We start from the raw sequence: 12695 nt of genomic DNA, 5'->3' as shown, positions 1-12695 counted from the left end.
CCAAACCCGGCGAGGTGGGCCTCCTCCACCCTGACAAGCCAGGGCCTTAAGAGAGCTCCTGCCAAGACGGGCGTCACGCAAGTCAGCAGCAGCAGCAGCAGGATGAGAGCGAGATGATCCAGGAGAACCGCCAAGCCCCCCACATCCCCCCTGCCAGAAGCCTCCACCAGCCAGAGCCACCCCCCTGGGACGGGAAAGAGGCCGGCTCAACCTCCCCACGACCACCCTCCTGTGGTGGGCATAAAGCGTCAACTGGATGGACGGACGCATCACCGTGCAGCTCCACCCACCCCGCTGGCCATCCCCTTCCCCGCCCCCTCCCCCCCCATGCTGACGGGCCTGGGCCCAGGGAGGCAAGGAGGCTCTGGCGCCAAGCAGGCCCCCCCCTCCAAGGCCTGCCACCACCAGCCTGTCCTCCGGCAGCATCTATTTCGGGCTCAAGGGCACTGGAGAGCGGGGGGGGGGGGGAGAGAGACGGAGGAGCCGGTGGCAGAAGCAAATGTGGCTCTCCTGGGCCTGGGCAGGGGGTGGGGTGGGGTGGCTGGAGGCTGAGCTGCTCAGGAAGCCAAGGGGCAGGTCCCTCCTCCTGTCTGCCTGGAGAGGCCGGGGGCAAACAGGGCAGCTCCCGAAGGAGGCCCCGGCAGGCCTGCCCAGAACCCCACAGCCGTCCTCTGTTCCTTCCTTAGCCCAGCCTTGGAAGGTCCTTAGCCCAGCCTTGGCTTGGCTGGCCTGCTCATGCCAAGGACCCCTCACACAACGGCCCTGTCATGCAGCCCTGGAGCAGGAGGGAGGGGCCAATCCCTGGAGACAGCCCCTCCCCCCGCCTCCCTCTTTCGGGATTGATCAGCCACCACCTCCGGTCACCCTCGGGCAGCCGGGGACCCCCAGCGGTCAGGAGCTGGACTAGATGGTCTCTGGGTTGCTCCAGGCCCTAGACTGCCCGGGTGCTTCTGCAACACTCTGGATGTTGTCTGGGGAGCTGGCATAAGAGTCTGGAGACGGGCAGGGAGGCCACTGGGTGGGGCTCACCCAAGCCTCCTCGGAAGCACCGACGCCCACGCTCACAGACAGGCCAGTGGCCAGGGCCCGGGGCCCGGACCAGCGGCTTCCCACAGTCCGAGCTGATGGGCCGGCATGTCCTAAGGAACCAGGGAGCACCCTAGGGAACCGCCCCCTTCCCGAACAAACAGAAGCTCCACCCCCGAGCCGCGACCCTCCCCCAAAAGCCTGGGGCGACTTTGTGGCCCACACTGTGCTGTCGCCAAGGCCGTAGAGCGGCTCCCCCGGGCACAGCTAACCCTGCTCGGACGGAAGCAGAAGCTGGGTGCGCTCCCCCCCCCCGCCTCTTGTGTGCCGCCCCTGGGCCCCCCACCCCCATGTCCGGCAAGCCAGCCAAGCCCCGCCCCATCGCCCCAAAGACAACCGCGCCCGCAGCCGCTGGGAGGGCCGAGAGGGGGCCCCAGGCCTGGGAGCCCAAGCGCCCCCCCACACACACGCACAAATGCCCCCGGCAAGCCCACCCCGGCGAGAGCCTCCCTCCGACCGCCAGGCTCCGCTCTCGCCCGGCACCGCTTTTGTGGGGGGGAGCCCCCTTCCAGCCCCCCCCCCGGCGACAGCACAGCGCCTGCCCTCCCCACGAAGGCCCCGGCCATCTCGCCCGCCCCCCCCCCAGCCCCCGCCCCCGCCCCTCTCCTGCGGCGCCAGAGGGGGAGAGACGCGGGCGGCAGGGCAGGGCCGGGCAGGGCAGGGGGTGCCCAGTGCCCCTGTCGGCCCTGGAGCGCAGCCCGGCACCCCCGCCCGCCCGTTCGAAACCTGGCCCTGCAGCTCCCCCAACCCGCCGGTGCCGCAGCAGCAGGCGGGCGTGCGGGCGGGCGGACGAGCCCGGAAAACACGGAGGGCGGGGAGGGGGGGTCGGCGCCGGCCGGGGCGGGAGGGGGGGGGCTGGCCCAGTGCTCCCGGCCGTCGGCGGCTGGGTCCGTGGGCGTTTTCGGCCGCGCGCAGCGGCCACACCTGGCGGGTCCCGGCCAAGCTCCCGGCGGGGGCTGCAATGCAGAGGGGCGCGGCGGCGGCTTACCTGCTGCCTCCCGGGGAATCCGCAGGCCGGCCTGGCGGGGCGGCGCTCGCAGTGCCGGGGCGCCGGGGCTGGCGGCGGCCGTGGTCGTGGTGGTGGCGGGCGTGCGTGCTGCGGGGGCCCGGCTCAAGAGCGGCCGCATCCTAGAGGCGCCGGCTGGGGGGGGACGCGGACGGGGCTCCCGGCTCGGCGGGGTCGCTCCGGCCGCGCCGCTCGGCCCATGGAAAGCGCGGGGGCGGCGGCAGGCAGCCCGGCCGGCCTGCCGCCGATGACCTTGTCCGCCGCGCCCGCCGCTCCCGCGCCGCCGCCGCCGCTCGCTGATGCCGCCGCCGCCGCCGCTCACATCGCGGGCGCCAGTGGAGTCGTCGCCGCTGCCAGGCCGCGGAAGAGCGAGCCGCCCAGACCGAGCCTTGGCCGGAGGCCGCCGCTTCCACCGCCTCCTCCTCCTCCGCCGCCGCCGCCGCCTCTTCTTCCTCCGCCTCCTCCTCCTCCTCCTCAGCAGCAGCAGGAGCAGGAGCAGCAGCAGCCGCCTCCCCGCGGCGCCGCGCCGGCGCTCGGTGCCCATGGCCGGGCTCCTCCGGCCGCCTCCCGCCGCGCCCCGCCGCCTGCCGCCGCCGCCGCCGCCGCTCCCATGGCCCGCGCCATGCCCGGCGCCGCTCCGCGAAGCCCCGGCGGCGGCCGCCCGCCCGCCTGCCGCATGCAGAAGCCCGTCCGCGCCGGCGTCTCCTCCGCAGTCAGAAGCGCGCCCGAGTGGCGGAGCCTGGAAGCGGCCGACGCCGCCCGCGAGGGGAGGGGGAGGCGAAGGGCGGGGCGAGCGAGCGACGGATCCGAGCCCCGGTAGGCACTCCCTCGCCCCGGCTCGCTCACATAAAGGCGCCGCCGCCGCCGCCGCGCACACCGGCCTCCGCTCGGCGCCTCGCCTCGCCTCCTGCTTCATGGACGGGCCGACCGACGGCCGAGGAGAGCGAGGGCGCCAAGCAGAGGCGGCGACCCGCCGGGGAGGCAGCGGCCTTAGCGGGGCCGGGGGCTCCGGGGACGCGCCGTCGGAGCCCGAGCGAATGGGGCGCTTTCCCCGCGAGAGCCGCGGCGCCGTCTTCTTCGGGCCCTCGACAGCCGGGAACCCGCACAAGGAGCCCGGACGGGCCGCGGCCGCCCTTCCAGCGGGATTTTCTTCTCCTTCGGCTCCTTTTTCGGGGAGGGGGAGACCGGGAAGGAGGCAGCCCACCCGCCCGCCCGCCCGCAGAGGACTGCACGGCGGTCTTGCAAAAGGGGGGGGGGGGGTAGCCTCCGGGGAAAGGAAGGCGGGATTCGGGCTGGACGGCGGGCGGGATCTTTCCAGGGGCATTTTGGCGGGACCTGCCGCGAAGCGAGTAGAGCCACAGCCCTGGAGAGCCCTTCTGGCCACCGGCCTGCCTTACAGGGCCGCTGTGGATACAGCGTCGCCTCGGTTTCGAACTTTTTGCCGCGTGTCCCCTGCCGCGTGTTCCCTTTCCAAAACGCTCCGGTGGGGGCGCGGGGGAAGTTAGAAGACGCCGAAAAGAGGAGCTCCCTCAGGGGGCTCTTTCCCCCGAGAGGCGCCTGGAGAAGAAGGACGCGTGGACCCTCCATGCCTGAGACTTCGGCGTCCCCACGCCCGGAGGAGCGGCAGCCTCGGGAAGGGCTCTCCTTTGGCGCGTCCGGGGTCGAGGGAGGCCCGGGCGCTGCGCTCGGCAGGGAACTTTGGGGCAGGGCGTCCCCGGGCGACGGGGCCTGGACCGGGGCCGCCACAAGGCCGCAGGAGCCGTGAAGGGAGACTCCCTCTCCCCCCCCCCCTCCCGAGGTGGGCCTGGCAGGCTGGGAAGCGGGGGGCTGGCCGCGTGTCCCGACTAGGTGGAAGGAGCAGCCGGGGGCCCACGAGGGCAGTCTGCGGCGGTGGGCCAACGGTGGTGGCCGACGGCGAGGCCCTCCGAGGGACACCCCTGCCGTGGGCCTGGGTGCGCCCTGCGCGAGGGGCCTGCAGACCCTTGGCTCCTGGAGGGCGGCGGGCGGCCGTGCGCACGGGCGGGTGGGGGGTTGGGCTGCCATGCCCGGCTCCTTCCCGGCCGCCGCGGGAGCCTTTGGGCTGCAGGGCCCACTCGCTGGCTTCTTGGGGTCGCGACGGATCTGCGGGCGCCACTCGGGCCTTAGTCCCCGCGAAGGCTGCGCCTCCCCAAGCCGCCTTTGGTCCAGCACGTCTACAGGGGCTGCGAGCTGGCCGTCCAGGGGTCCTGCGGCACTTTGCGCCAGGAACTCCGCCTGCCGACGCCCATGGCGAGCGCCGTGCCCCCATCCCACCCCACCCTCCTCCGGCGCCGCGGGGGTCGCGCCCCCTCCTCTGGCCGTCGCGGCTAGCGGCTGTCTCCCAGCGCCAGTTCCTCCGCGCGGAAGCTGGGGGAGCTCTTGCACCGCTCGATGCGCCGGCCGGCCGGGAACCCGCCGCGCAGGGCGCCTCGTCCTCCTGTCGGTGGCCGGAGGGCCCCGGGGCGTCTCCTCGTCCGGCGGCGGCGGCGGCATCCCAGCAGTCGGAGGCGGCCCGAATGGACCCAGCGCTTCCCGGGAGCGGAGCGCCGTTGGGGGCTCGGCCCCAGGGCTCGGGGGTGGACCAGGCCTGCCGTTCAGTCCAGGCCTGCCCTTCTGCAAACAGGAGTCCGAGATCGGCGGGAGGCACCGTCCGGTCGCTTGGAAAGGGCCCGTAAGGAACGGCGGCAAGAGGGCTCAGCAGCCGGGGGAGGGGGGGGGGGTTCCCCTGCGTGGGCAGCCCTGCCGCGGGGAAGGGTGAGCCGCCGGGCAGGAGGGGCAGGGGGGTGGCAGAGCTTGGACGCGGCCTCCAAGGGCCATCCTGCACAGCTTCCCGGAGGATCAGGGCGGCTTGCAGCGCCCCAGCCGGCCGTGGAGCATTGGAGTCGGGCGGTTGTGCCATCTGTTGCCACTGACTGACTGTGCTGCAGGAGTGCCCCCCCCCCCCGCCCCCCAGCCCAGGTGGTGCTCCAAGGTTGGCTGCCTGGGAGATGGAGGAGATGGGCCACAGTCTTCTCTGCCCCAGCCCTGGCACAAACTGGCCTGGCTCCAGGAGGAAGCCCGGGCCAAAGAAGACCGGCTCTAAACGGCAGCCTGGAATGAAGTTCATGCCCTGAGCCTGAATACATCTTTTGATTGCAAGACTCCCAAGGTGGTCAGGAAAGGGTCCTTTGGGGGAACTACTCACAACATTACGTTGTTGGACCACACCGTTTCCCATCTTTATGCATTTGTCTGTTTTTGACCTTGTCGGGAGAAGATTTTGAGACAGAGACCCATTCTGGAAACGGTCTTTCGCAAGGCTTGTCAGAATAAAAGAAAGAAGACACTTTATTTGATGCCCACGGGTCTCTGCAGGGACTTTATTCCATGTTGAAGTTTAGACCCAGCACCGGTCCCTGTTTTGGTGGCTTTTCGCACTGTGTTCTTCAGGTTTATTTCCTCCGTGACCCGGACTGTGCTTGAGCCCCCCCCCCCCTCCTCTCCCTGGCAGGGTGCAGAAAAGGCTCTGTGCAGACGGGGCTGTGGGGAGCCTGTGGCTGTAGGACGGGCTGCCGGGGGGTGGGGGGAGGCTGGGGGAGGGGGTCCTGCTGCGGCTGGAAGGCCCTCTTGGGGGGCCTAAGGGCTGAGGCAAGTGGGGGGGGGGGCCAGAGACAAGAAGCCAGGCCTGGAGGGCTCAGAGGCTGCAGGCAGTGCCCCCACCCAGCTCATGCGGGCTCTTCCCTCCGTTCCCAAGAGAAGTTTTGGGATGCCGTTTCCTGGCAGAGAGGAGAGCAGGCGGGACCCTCCCTCTGACCTGCCTGGGCTAGAGGGGCCCCTGCCCCGGAGTCCAGCTGGCCCGGCACAAGCTCCTCCCCCTCCTCCTCCTCTTGCCCCCATCTTCTTTGGGTCTGCAGGCACCCCTCTCCCCCTCCCCCGGGCTCTTCTGCCGTTCCGGCCTGGATGCGGGATCTTGGCTGGGTTTCTTGGCGGGCGCTGCCCGGCCCTGTGCGCCTCTCGGAGCAGAGATCTCATCTACTGGATTAAGTTGCGCTGTTCGAGGAGTAACACTCATTAATTAGGGGAAACGGAGATATTTCGCAATTAATGGGACTGGTGACACATCTTTTGAGCTAATTTCATGTAAATGACTCTCATAATTATCTTCATTTTGAATAATTAAGGAGGGGTTAGTGTAACTATTTAACCTTCTGCTTCAGATGAGAGCCCTTGGAACGAGGCCAGCTGCAGAGGTGCCCGGTGCCTGAGGGGGCCGGGGGCCGCAACCTCGCTCCCTTGGCTGACCCAGTCAGTTTGGAAGGGCAGCCAGGCCCCTCCCCCGGAGTCCGTCAGGAGCTGCACCCGCCTGCCAGCCCACTCCAGGCTGCTTTGCTGGAAGAGAGACAAACTGCCCAGGAAGGAGGGCCTGTCGGGGTCGGCTTGGAGTTGTAGCCCCTTGCTTCCCGTCCCCTCTTGGGGTTGCATGTCCCTGGGGCGAGACTGGAGCATATCTCATTAGCCAGGGACTGGGCTGGAGCAGAACGCTGGTGCTTCTGGTCTGGTTCCCTGTTGCCTGTGGGGGCAGGTTCGGTAACCCAGAGAGACCCACATTAGGGCACCCGGCCAGCAGGCAGCCTTTGAACGCTACCAAGGTGCCTTGAGCTGGTTGGGACCCCTGGTCTATCCAAGCCAGGCATCTCTGCTCAGACGGGTCCCCAGCAGTGGCTGCCTGGCCCTGTCAGCAGGACTGACGCTGGGAGGGACCTTCTGCAGGCCAGGCCTGCCTTTCTCATGGAGAGCTGCCCTCTGCTCTACCTGGCTCGAGGGGGGGGGGGGAGAAGAGGCCTTTCTCCTCCTTGGATGACTGGGCTCATTTGAAGAAGCCCCACCAGGCTGCTGAAGCAGCTGTGCTTTCTGGTGGCCCCCAGACAGCAAGGGGGGTGTTGCTCCACCACCACCAGCAGCCGCCCTGCCCCTGCGCTCTGTCCTCCAGGACTCCAGTGGGCGAGAGGCACCAGACTGCCCTGATGACTGGGATCCCCTCCTGACCGGTAGGGAGCTTGTGTGCTCTGGGAGGCCGTGTGTCCTTTGGGCAGGCCAGTGCTGATCCCGACGACGGCAGGCATGCCCTGCGCCTTCCCTGCCAGGGAGGAGCCTGGTCTGCAAGGATAGGCTGGCCAGCTGCAGTGACGCAAGGGGCTCCCAGAGGGGGGCCACACAAGGGCCCAGACTCCCTCCGTGCACTCTGGGGCACCTGTGGTCTCTTTCTCCCCAGCCCACCCCTGCACAGGGATAAGGGTTTCTCGGTCTCCAAAATGAACGGATTTTGACATGGAGCCTAACTTTTGTTGTTCTCATTAATGGCATTTGAATACGGCAGCCAGGATGCTTAGCTGCTCATAATGCCCGGGATGGATTTGGAAGAACAAGGGATCATGGGCTCTGCAAGCAGAACACGGCCGGGTCCTTCATCTGAGTGGACCTGCTTAAAGACGACCGGGCAAGCCAAAAGGCCCCTGGAAAGATCCCGCCCGCTGGCCAGCCGGAATCCCACTGTTCGGCGAAGGACATCAAACCCCCAGCCACGAGGGGATCCCACCCAGCTGGCCACCTCTTGCAGCTTTGGCCTTTTCTTGGCTGCTGCAAAACTGTGCATGTTGACCAGAAAATGGTTCCCCAGAAAGACACGAGAAGGAGCCCAAACTGGGTTGATTCTGCACTTACTTTGTTTATTCCCTTGTGGATCCTGCTGAATTCAGATTGATTTGAACTCGGCTCTTCCTCTATGTATTCTGCACATGATGAGGGAAGCTCAGAAAGGGGGGGGGGGCCAAGCACAGCAGGAGCCTTTTTTCTTGAAGGGGGGAGGGAGAGGATTGGAGATAGCAAAAGAGAGGCAAATCTCTGCCAAGAGAAGTTAGGGCTTCTGGAGCTTCTCCCAAGAGGTTAGGGCTTCCCCCTTAAGGGAAGCTTTGCAACCTGGGAACGAGGAAGCCTTTGAACTGCCTCCCTGGCCAATCATGGCTTTTCTGCAGCATCGGAGGCTCAGGCAGCAAGTTATTCCAGGAAAAGCAGAGAACTGCACATTTACTCATCCTGATTTTTCAAATATCGAGGGTTATATCTACTCCAGGATATCATGGGGAAGGTAAGGTCACTCCAGATCAGTCCTGCTTGTTGCAGAAGGAAAATTTAAATCGGCCAAAATCGAAATGGAAATTGCATTCAGTGTAGATGGCAGGGACTGAATCGACCTGGGATTGGAATAAAAGCTTTGTGTTTTCTGCAAACGGGGGAGGAGGCAGTCATAGAATCATAGAGTTGGAAGGGGCCATACAGGCCATGTAGTCCAACCCCCTGCTCAACGCAGGATTAGCCCTAAGCATCCTAAAGCATCCAAGAAAAGTGTGTATCCAACCTTTGCTTGAAGACTGCCAGTGAGGGGGAGCTCACCATCTCCTTAGGCAGCCTTTTCCACTGCTGAACTAACTGTGGAAAAAATGTTCCTGATATCTAGCCTATATCGTTGTACTTGTAGTTTAAACCCATTACTGCGTTTCCTCTCCTCTGCAGCCAGCAGAAACAGCATCCTGCCCTCCTCCAAGTGACAACCTTTCAAATACTTAGAGGGCTATCATGTCCCCTCTCAACCTCCTTTTCTCCAGGCTGAACATTCCCAAGTCCCTCAACCTATCTTCATAGGGCTTGGTCCCTTGGCCCCAGATCATCCTCGTCACTCTCCTCTGTACCCTTTCAATTTTATCTATGTCCTTCTTGAAGTGAGGCCTCCAGAACTGCACACAGTGTTCCAGGTGTGGTCTGACCAGTGCCATATACAATGGGACTATGACAACTTGTGATTTTGATGTGATGCCCCTGTTCATACAGCCCAAAATGGCATTTGCCTTTTTTACCGCTGCATCACACTGCCTGCTCATGTTTAGTTTACAATCCACAAGTACCCCAAGGTCTCGTTCACACACAGTGTTACTGAGAAGCGTATCCCCCATCCAGTAGGCATGGTTTTCATTTTTCTGACCCAGATGCAGAACTTTACACTTATCTTTATTACATTGCATCTTGTTCTCATTTGCCCATTTTTCCATTGAGTTCAGATCTCGTTGAACTCTGTCTCTATCTTCCGGAGTATTTGCCAGTCCTCCCAATTTGGTGTCATCTGCAAACTTGATGAGTAGTCCCTCCACCCCCTCATCTAGATCATTAATAAATATGTTAAAAAGTACCGGGCTGAGCACCGAACCCTGAGGTACCCCGCTACTCACCTCTCTCCAGTCTGATGAAACACCATTGACAACAACTCTTTGTGTGCGGTTCCCTAACCAATTCCCTATCCACCTGACTATCTGAAAATCCAGATTGCAGTCCTTCAACTTATCCATCAGAACATCATGGGGAACCTTGTCAAAAGCTTTACTAAAATCCAAGTAAATGACATCAACCGAATTTCCCCGATCCAGCAAACCTGTTACTTGGTCAAAAAAGGAAACTAGGTTGGTCTGGCAGGACCTGTTGGAGACAAATCCATGCTGACTTCCTTGGATCACCAAATTGTCCTCCAGATGTGAAGTGGGTGAATAAAAGGGGACTTGCAACTGAGTAGACCAGCGGAGGGGTTGCTTGGAAGGCCAAAACAGCCCCGAAAAACCCTACTTCTAGAGTGCAGCCCTGAACGGCTTACTCAGAAATTGATTTCTGTGTGGCTGTGTGTTTTCCTGACTTTAAATATTACATACATAAAGGTTTTTAATATTTGAAATGTCTTATCGTTTTATGCTTTGGGTACCCGCAGTTGAGATAAAGGTGGCACAGAAACGTTTAAAAGAAAGATTAAAATCCAAAATACCCAAAAGGGCTTTCCCTTCGTGTGTCAAAATCCTCAGAGCTGAAGCATGGCCGTGGGGGGGGGGGGTCACGGATCCAGGCAGGCACATGGAACTTGGGAGTCCAGGGCTTTGGGGAGGCAGGTGAGCCCCAGGGGTGGGGGTGGCTTTTTCACCTGGTGTATTTCCTCCTGTAAAGAACCACCATCTCCAGAGGACAGGCCGCTGGGCAGCCCTTCTCCAAAAGCATGCTACGTGGAACTCCATTCCCAGCCTCTCCCCAGTGCAGAGGAGTCTGATTCTGGCAGCACGCTGTCCGAGTGGCTCCTCCCTACTGGTGCATACAATCCCTGAAAATGTCATGTCAAATATTAATTTCTCTTCCCATTTGCTGTGTGACGAAGTTTTAATTAATGAAATGCCATCAAAATGTGAACTGTAATCAGGCTTCATACCCCTTCAGCTCACAGCTAGATTGCATTTCCATTGTCTTGCTCATACCGATGCTGCAGGGCTTGTTCTGGGAGTTTGCTCGTCTTGCAGATGGCTTCAGAGACTCAGAGAGGTCTAAAGGGCCCTCCCAGGGCATCTAGTCCAGCCCCTTGAAGAATGCAGGAATGCCCGCCCACAGTGACCTCAATTCCATGTCCGATTATGTCCCCCAAAGGCCTGCATGAGCACATCTAGCAAGGAATGTTTTTTGGGGGGGGGGGGAGAGACTGGGATAACTCCCCTCTCCAGTGCCAGGAAAGGCCAGAGGAAGAAAAGAGGCTGGTGCCTCAGAAGAGCCCTGCTGGATCGGGGCCTGCTGCTTCTGGAACTCCCCTCTGCTGCCAGCCCTCTCCCAAAATACTGGAATTTGAGGGCATCCAATGAGGCAGGTTCAAGACAGACATAAGGAAATCCTACTTTTCTCAGAAAGTGGAACTGGCTTTCAGAAGATGTGAGCCAAACACATGAGCCTGCCTTATACGGAAGGGTGTTAAGTACTGGTAGGCTTGTGGTAAAGTCTTAATATCCAGAAAGAAAGCAGAGTGCCTTAAGAGCCGTGTGGGCAGAGTGTAGGGTCCGAAAAAAACAAAGCAGAGCACTTACATGAAGGTGGTACTTAACTAATACATTAACTATTAGAGAACTTAGAGGTAAAGAGGAAGTTCCTATTCTAATAGCTGGATGGGAAAAGATGCTTGAGCCGTCTCTGCCCCATGATTTTGCAGGCTTGAGGAAAGGAGGAGAAGAGAAAAAAGACTCAGGAAATAACCGTCTAGCGGCAGGCCAGTGAGATCAAGGGTGGGTGGTCAGTGTTCCTGCCTATCTATCTCACAAACTCTGTGGTAAGGAGAGTGCCTGTTAACAGTCTCACAAGTCAGGAGGCCTTGCACAGAGAGCTGTTCCAGCAATAATAATACCCTTGGTCCATCAAGGCTGGTATTGTCTACTCAGGCTGGCAGCAGCTCTCCAGCAGGTTTTTAGGTGAGGTCTCTCCCATCACCTAACAGGTCCTTTCAACTGGAAATGCCAGAGATTGAATTTAGGATCTTCTGCATGCAAAGTGGAGGCTCTGGCACTGAAACATGTCCCCCCCCCCTCCCTGTAGCGATGGCCACAGGATTAGCCTTAAAAGCATGTGAAGAAGCATGCATGTACCGAACACTTAGGCCCAGAATTAAACTTTGTTAGCTTGCAAAGGGGGGCAGTTCTAGCTATTAGCCATTGTAACCAAAGGGAACCTCCATATTCAAAGGCAATCAACCTCTGAATCCCAGAGCCAGAAGGCACCATCAGGGGAAGAACTTGGCCTGCCATTGGCCTGTCCAGAGGAACTGTCTGGCCCCTGTGTGAGACAGGAGGCTGGACTGGATGGACCCCTGGTCTGACCCAGCAGGGCTCTTCTGATGTTCTTAGGAAGGCCTCGGCCTCTCTGCCCTGTTGCTGGCCCTCCAGAGGGACTGGCTGGCCCCTGCATGAGACAGGAGGCTGGACTGGATGGACCCCTGGTCTGACCCAGCAGGGCTCTCCTGATGTCCTTAGGAAGGCCTCCGTCTCTCTGCCCTGTTGCTGGCCCTCCAGAGGAACTGGCTGGCCCCTGTGTGAGACAGGAGGCTGGACTGGATGGACCCCTGGTCTGACCCAGCAGGGCGCTCCTGATGTCCTTAGGAAGGCCTCGGCCTCTCTGCCCTGTTGCTGGCCCTCCAGAGAGACTGGCTGGCCCCTGAGTGAGACAGGAGGCTGGACTGGATGGACCCCTGGTCTGACCCAGCAGGGCTCTTCTGATGTTCTTAGGAAGGCCTCGGCCTCTCTGCCCTGTTGCTGGCCCTCCAGAGGGACTGGCTGGCCCCTGCATGAGACAGGAGGCTGGACTGGATGGACCCCTGGTCTGACCCAGCAGGGCTCTCCTGATGTCCTTAGGAAGGCCTCGGCCTCTCTGCCCTGTTGCTGGTCCTCCAGAGGAACTGGCTGGCCCCTGAGTGAGACAGGAGGCTGGACTGGATGGACCCCTGGTCTGACCCAGCAGGTCTCTCCTGGTGTCCTTAGGAAGGCCTCCGTCTCTCTGCCCTGTTGCTGGCCCTCCAGAGGAACTGGCTGGCCCCTGTGTGAGACAGGAGGCTGGACTGGAGGGACCCCTGGTCTGACCCAGCAGGGCTCTCCTGATGTCCTTAGGAAGGCCTCGGCCTCTCTGCCCTGGTGCTGGCCCTCCAGAGAGACTGGCTGGCCCCTGAGTGAGACAGGAGGCTGGACTGGATGGACCCCTGGTCTGACCCAGCAGG

At 62.1% G+C, this 12695-nt stretch overlaps 1 protein-coding gene across 2 annotated transcripts in view; it reads right to left on the bottom strand.

Annotated features, from left to right (window-relative positions):
- Positions 1-2218, bottom strand: part of LRFN5 (leucine rich repeat and fibronectin type III domain containing 5) — a 68954-nt gene extending 66736 nt beyond the window's left edge. For both annotated transcript variants that reach the window (XM_077324175.1, XM_077324174.1), the window contains exon 1: positions 2075-2218. The gene's annotated coding sequence lies outside the window, so the exon portion shown is untranslated. The remainder of the gene's footprint in view (positions 1-2074) is intronic.
- Between the last annotated feature and the right edge of the window lie 10477 nt (positions 2219-12695).

Source organism: Paroedura picta, chromosome 2 (genome assembly GCF_049243985.1).
Source record: "Paroedura picta isolate Pp20150507F chromosome 2, Ppicta_v3.0, whole genome shotgun sequence".
Lineage (NCBI taxonomy): Eukaryota > Metazoa > Chordata > Lepidosauria > Squamata > Gekkonidae > Paroedura > Paroedura picta.
This window is presented reverse-complemented; position numbering and strand designations above follow the sequence as displayed.